Here is a 7,789-nt window from a genome sequence, read left to right as displayed (position 1 = left end):
AGGACTTTCCCCGGGGTCAGACACGTTGGGCCCACCAAATCCTTACGCACCAGGGTGGCCCGGCTACCAGAATCCAGTAAGGCCTCCACATCATGGTGATTCACAGTTACCGGGCAGGTGGGGGGGGTCGATCTGGGCCGCCATCTACGACTCCCGAGAGCGAGGCAAAACGGTGTGTGGGTGCTGAGCTGGAGGACTCCGCAGTGGGCATAGGTTCATCGGCTGGTTTCCCACACTGCCAGGAGATATGTCCCATCTCCCCACACCGGTAACACTGTCGAGTTTCCCCCTCCTGGTGTACTCTTCTTGGACCCGTCTGGTTTCTGGCTCCCCCTGGAGCCGGGATAAGTCCTGACGTGGCTGGGTTCGAGACCTTGGGGTCCTTTGGACGGGTTCTTCCCATTTGTGGTGGGGCCGCACTCCTGGGGTCTTTTCGGGAAGCATTCAGCATCTCCGCTGTGGCCTGGTACTTTTCCACAGCTTCCACGGTCAGATCAGCCGTGGTCAAGGCCTGTTGACTGATGAACCGTTTTGCCTCATAAGGCAGGGCGCGTAGGTAACGATCCACCACAACGGCCTCCACCACCGCCGCTGCTGTATTCCTCTGCGGATCCAGCCATTTCCTTGCGATTCGGACAAGTTCATGCATCTGCGCCCGAGGAGGTTGGTCTGGTTGGAAGGTCCAGCTGTGAAAGCGCTGGGCCATACCAAACTTTGTGAGTCCATATCTGCTGAGGATCTCAGACTTCAGGGCATCATAGTCAGTAACCTGGTCAGGGCCCAGGTCCCGGACAGCATTCAGCGATTCCCCGGTTAGAAAGGGGGGCTAACAGACCAACCCACTGTTGCTTGGGCCAGGCTTCCCTAGTGGCCGTGGCCTCAAATGCATGCAGGTATGCCTCAATGTCATCGGTAGCTCCCATCTTAGATATAAAGTCACTTGCCTTTATTGGGCGGGTATTTTGGACCACCCTCTGTCTCTGCAACTGCAATTCCTCTGCCTTCAGAAGGTTGGCTTTCTTTTGCTCCTCCAAGAGAGCCACGTTTGCTTGCATCTGGGCTTGCTGGCCAGCAACAAGGGCTTTCAATATGTCCTCCATTTCAGTCGGGCGGGGAGCCTACGGCCAACTTGGAAAACTGGGTGATCAAACCTTCGGTATCCTCCTCTGACATGCACTATTAACGCTTGAGCGTGCCCGTATTCTCCACCATCTGTGACGTCACGAGAGGCTACACAGCTTTCAGCGGGATTGCTCAAGTAGTGCAAGGAGACAAGGTTCAAACAAAACAAGGATTTTATTATAGGTCTTGGGGAAATTAACGAAAATATAACAAAATTCTGTTCTCTTGTGGCTCTTTAAGGGTTAACAGTTCAGGGATGTCTCTTCCACATCCAAAATCATAATTCTCACTCGCTCAGATAACTTTTCCCCAGCCTTACTGTAGTCCACGTTGCAGCTAGTGGCCAACCCAGCAAAAAGTCCTTCCAAATGTCTCTCACGTATTTCCACAGGTGCATATATCCAAAGGTGAGTATTTCCCAAAGGTAAGTATCTCCAAATCCTTATATTCCTCATGGAAGTGGACGTGCAGCACTCTTGTCCTCCAGAGAGCCCAGCTTGGAGACTGTGTCTCTTCCCTTCCCAAACCTTCAGCTCATCAGCTCCTGATCTGTTTCAGCTGCGTGGGAAGCTTGGCCATAGAGGGGTGGAGTTCCCGACCATACCAGCAGATGGAGCCATAGCTGTCTGGGTTTGCAGCCATCTCAGGGGGATGTAACGTCCCTCCAGGACACAGCCTCTCGTGACATCACAACATTAAGACATGCCGGTCAACCCCGAGCAGGAAGAACACGTTTTTTTAGGAGGTCTTGGTCCATTTTTATTAAAACTGTTTTACTTCCCCTGTTTGTTTTCTTTGCCACAAAATGAAAAGTCATTTCCACACATGGAGTCATTTCCACACAGGAGTCATTTCCACACAGGGATCCAATAAAAACCCAGATAAAGAACCCAGTAAACTTGGCGGCCTCTCAAGGTTTTACAGTTGGACTTAAAATATATAAGAAAACTTCCATAAAAAATAACCAGTGTAGATTCACGAGAAACAACTTCTACTAAATAAATACCGGATGGGAACGTCGCTTTTAGATAAAAACTGATGTAACGTCTGATGAAAGAGCTACAACATTTTATATGGGACCCTGACAAATGCTAAGAGTTCAACCTAACAGTTCTTTATTCCATTGTGCAACAGTAAGGATATCATATTCCACATTAAATACTGTGTATTTTTCCTGTACCATCATGAGGTCAGAGGATCCCACTAAAATAATACCTTGATAAATAAATCACCATCACCAAAAAACAAATGATGACCTCAAACAAAATGAGGCCTTATCCTCCTAAAATAGCTCCCTACGTTTGATCAGAGGCACACAAATAAGTCTCTGCTCACCTCTCTGTGACACTGTGTTCTTCTGGAGCCAAATACATCTACACTGTGAGGAGCTCTAGGAGCAAGGGCCGTCTCTCTTCGTACAAATAACGTATGTGTTACAGATGGTTTGACGTGATTAAATTCAGTGCGCCCAGCTACTGAGAGGTCATTCTGAGCCTTGCTGCAGCATCAGGATATAAGAGAGCGGAAGAGAGATGGAGAGAAAGAGAGAGGGAGGGGGAGCACGAGAGCGGAAAGAGGAGAGGATGAGGGACAGAGAGAGGTCACTTTGAGGAGCTGGATGCAGGCACATGCCAAACAGTGTCTCCTCTCCCTCTCTAATCCCCACTATGATCCACTGGTGTTCTGGCCAATCGTCTGAGACAGGCCACAACCCGTGATCACTGCGCCCTAATCTGGGTCCTCCGCCCGCGAGCCGTCCACCTCAAACGCCAGTGGCCTGGCGCCAGCAGAGGAGTGGCAGGCGCAGCCATCTCCAGAGAGACAGCTAGAGGTTGTCTCTACATGGATGGGCACTTCGCAGCTCTGCAGGGGTGGGAGGAAGGGGCAACGTGGCAGCTGCTCGGGGCATATGGGCAGAATTCATTAAAGCTGGCTAAATAAGCCAATTGTGGAGAGACTGTACTGTGTGTGAATGTTGGAGAGAGAGAGTGTGAGGGAAAGAGAGAGATGGAAGAGAGGGATGGAAGAGAGGAGAAAGGCCGACCAGACGTTACAGTAATTCTGAACTCTGGGCATTAACTTACAGAACTCTCCGTTTCTGTAATACCCACAAAGACTGATTTGAGGACTACCAAGTAACTGGCTGAATGGTTATATATGTGTGACTGGAGATAATTGAGCTGTGAGCTGTGTAGGTTGTGTGTACTCCAGGCCTTTCGTGTGTATCCACAACTGTCACGAGACCTCTCTCTGCTTCAGGGAGAAATAAACCTAATCACAGTCTGTAAATGTTAAACCTGTTTTCCCAATTGCCAGTGTGGCTTCGGAGGCCTGCGACTTTATTCACACACATGAACCAGACTACTCTGAGTGAAGACACATTTCTCTGACAAGGCATAAACACACACTGACACATACTAAACGTGTGTGCAAACTATGAATATCTTAGCTATAAATGATTCCTGATATATTAACGGCAGAGGACATACACCATGAGAACTTTTTAACTACTAATAATCTGTATTATTTGGACCCATGTGCAGGCCCATAGGCATGTACAGTGCAGTCGGAAAGTATTCAGACCCATTGACTTTTCCACATTTTGTTACGTTACAGCCTTATTCTAAAATTGATTAAATAGTTTTTCCCCCTCATCAATCTACACACAATACCCCATAATGACAAAGCAAAAACAGTTTTGTTGAAATTTTTGCACAAAGAAATTAAATAAAAAATATATAACATTTACATAAGTATTCAGACCCTTTATCCAGTACTTTGTTGAAGCACCTTTGGCAGCGATTATAGCCTCAAGTCTTCTTGGGTATGACGCTACAAGCTCGGCACACCTGTATTTGGGGAGTTTCTCCCATTCTTCTCAGCAGATCCTCTCAAGCTCCGTCAGGTTGGATGGGGAGCGTCGCTGCACAGCTATTTTCATGTCTCTCCAGAGATGTTCGATCGTGTTCAAGTCCGGGCTCTGGCTGGGCCACTCAAGGGCATTTAGAAACTTGTCCCGAAGCCACTCCTGCGTTGTCTTGGCTGTGTGCTTAGGGTCGTTTTCCTGTTGGAAGGTGAACCTTCGCCCCAGTCTGAGGTCCTGAGCACTCTGGAGAAGGTTTTCATCAAAGATCTCTCTGTACTTTTCTCTGTTCATCTTTCCCTCCATCCTGACTAGTCTCCCAGTCCCTGGCGCTGAAAAACATCCCCACAGCATGATGCTGCCACCACCATGCTTCACCGTAGGGATGGTGCCAGGTTTCCTCCAGACGTGACGCTTGGCATTCAGGCCAAAGAGTTCAATCTTGGTTTCATCAGACCAGAGAATGTTGTTTCTCATGGTCTGAGAGTCCTTTAGGTGCCTTTTGGCAAACTCCAAGCAGGCTGTCATGTGCCTTTTCCTGAGGAGTGGCTGTCGTCTGGCCACTCTACCATAAAGGCCTGATTGGTGGAGTGCTGCAGAGATGGTTGTCCTTCCGGAAGGTTCTCCCATCTCCGCAGAGGAACACTGGAGCTCTGTCAGAGTGACCATCAGGTTCTTGGTCACCTCCCTGACCAAGGCTCTTCTCCCCCGATTGCTCAGTTTGGCCGGGCGGCCAGCTCTAGGAAGAGTCTTAGGTGGTTCCAAACTTCTTCCATTTAAGAATGATGGAGGCCACTGTGTTCTTGGGGACCTTCAATGCTGCAGAAATGTTTTGGTACTCTTCGCAAGTTCTGTACCTCGACACAATCCTGTCTCGGAGCTCTACGGACAATTCCTTCGACCTCATGGCTTGGTTTTTGCTCTGACATGCATTGTCAACCCTATATAGACAGGTGTGTGCCTTTCCAAATCATGTCCAATCAATTGAATTTACCACAGTTGGACTCCAATCAAGTTGTAGAAACATCTCAAGGATGATCAATGGAAACAGGATGCACCTGAGGTCTGAATACTTATGTAAATAAGGTATTTCTGTTTTTTATTTTTTATAAATTTGCAACAACTTCTAAAAACCAGTTTTCGCTTTGTCATTATGGGGTTTTGTATGTAGGACATAAAAATAAAAATAAAAAATAGAATAAGGCTGTAATGTAACAAAATGTGGAAAAAGGGAAGGGGTCTGAATACTTTCTGAATGCACTGTATTACCATAGACATTAAAACCAGTGGATAGTGATAGCACTGACGTCATCCACGTATTCCTATGGAAAACTCCCAATGGCGCATGAAGACGGAAGTATTTTAATTTGAATCGCAAAGGATCATGGTGAAAGTGGCCATAACTAGGATCATGGTCGATGTAGTCGTTTTCATCAGTGGAGTGTATTCATGGACGCCAAGAGAAGCCAGGCTTCCCAAAAAAATTGACTTAGAAAAAAAGAAAAAAACATATAAAATAACGTATCTTTCGTCTCTCTGTGTTTCATCATTTTCCTTCAATTCACAAGAGGCTGAATGTATCTCACCGGAGAAAGCATCCGAGCGAGCGAAACAGCACCCTTCTGTTTCTGTATGTGTAGGCCATCTATCTGATGCTGTCTGGTCAAAAAGAGTATGATATTGTTGCCGCTGGTAGCATTGAATGCAAGGGAAGCCAGCGAGCATTTGGCCTCCCTTGGTAAAAAAAAGTTTAAAATAATAGCCAATCAGCATTGAGCTCAACTGTGAATTGTCCTGGCGCACCAAAAAAAAGTGTCAAGGGAAACCAGTTTGTATTTGGCTTCACTCCTATCACGTCGCATCGAGAGAAATACGTAATTGACAGAAAATACTTGAATTGTTGCATCTCATTGTGTTGTTGTCCTGCAGTGGCTAGCTAGGTAGCTAAAATTGGCCCTTTCCTAAATTAGCCATGGATGGAGATAGGGATTTGGACTTGGTTTTACTTAATTCTCCATACTGGCCAATGATTATAACAGCAATTCTGATCCAACCATAAATTCATACATTGTGCCCCTGGACTGAGAGGATGGAAGTTCAATATGTAGCTAGATGTAGAAGGCTAATGTTAACTAGCTAACGTTGCCCATGAAAGGAAGATAGGCTAGCGAGCAAGCATTTTAGCCAGGTAGCCTAGCACAACAAAAACTAAAAGCGTGTACTCTATGACAGTCATAGAATGTTTCGTCAACATGAAAGAGAGGAGGACGGCATTGGCCTTTCTCTACAAGTAGGGTGAGTCAACATGTTTTTTTACTTGCACAAACGAACGCACACACACACACAAATCAGAACAATAGACAGCCACATCATATTTAGCTTACGTTGATTGGACTGAATTGTTTTTGGTATCTTTTAGTTATCACTGTATTAGACTAAGCTTGGAATACTGGAGGCAGCTCCTGTTTTCTTTGCGACTTGCGGTAACTCTCCGTGGTTCTAAATCAATAGCTGTTTAGTGGTCCGAACATTTCTGAAACATTAACTTGCTTGACCATGCTGTAGGCCATGTAACTGTCTGTTACATGCAATATGCTTTGTGGACTTCACCGGACAGAGGTTGCTCTCCGGTTTTGTGATGAAACAAAGGTGTGGTTGAATTTATTCTGCCATTGTTTCTTCTTATTGTCTCGGCCTTAGGCCTATATATCACGGTTGCAAGGCATATGAACTAACAGGTTATAGAGCAAGTAACGCAATTAACACAACACATACAGTAGGTTGTAATATGGCTTTTTTTTCTGGCTTGGCTTCCCCAGTGATTTTACCCACACACAACTACTGGTTTTCATCCTGTCTGAGAGAGTCAATCTTAGTGGGCTTGTTCGACAATGCAGCCGACAGTGCAGGTGGCTGCTGACTGACTGATCTACAAATCCCCTTGCATCATAAATAACTACTCATTAATATTTATAGATCAGTCAGTCAGTCCCAATTTACCCATGATACATTTAAGCAATAAGGCCTGAGGGGGTGTGGTATATGGCCAATATACCACGGCTAAGGGCTGTTCTTAAGCAAGACGCAACGCAGAGTGCTTGGATACAGCCCTTAGCCGTGGTATATTGACCATATACCACAAACCCCCGAAGTGCCTTATTGCTATTATAAACTGGTTACCAACGTAATTAGAAGAGTAAAAATAAATGTTTTGTCATACCCATGGTATACGGTCTGATATACCACGGCTTTCAGACAATCAGCATTCAGGGCTCGAACCACCCAGTTTATAATATGGTTTTGATGCTCTCGAACATGGTCAATGTCTATGGCCTCGGGGTGCGAGCCTCCTCGTCGCCTTCCGGCCCGTGATTGGTCTGTGTTAGCACGTGGTCCTGTGTGAAGACAAATGTAGTAGTCAGAATGGATCACTATTTAATTAAATATCTCGATTTGTATCGAACTTTAAAATAATTCACCACAGGGATCGAACTTGATCATTTTAAACTAATTTTGGAGCCCAAAATGGTTGTCTACATTTGTTTTGTTTGACCATAGGCTTTCTAGGGCAGACCAGGGCTTTTGCCACCACTAGGTTGCTATGCAGTAGCCGACCAGCAGATCACGTGACTCACGCTCCAGACCAGACACTGGGGGCCTGTGTATTACTGCCTCTCCTAAGGCCCCATGGTTTAGGTTTGATGCATGGTTGTTCTGTAAGTTTTGAGAGAGCATGCACCTGGACACCCCTAGCCATCTGCTAAAGAGGAAGATGTCTTCCTATATAATGTATGCTAATCCCCT

This window comes from Coregonus clupeaformis, chromosome 25 (genome assembly GCF_020615455.1).
Source record: "Coregonus clupeaformis isolate EN_2021a chromosome 25, ASM2061545v1, whole genome shotgun sequence".
Classification (NCBI taxonomy): Eukaryota; Metazoa; Chordata; class Actinopteri; order Salmoniformes; family Salmonidae; genus Coregonus; species Coregonus clupeaformis.
Note: the sequence above shows the minus strand (reverse complement) of the source record.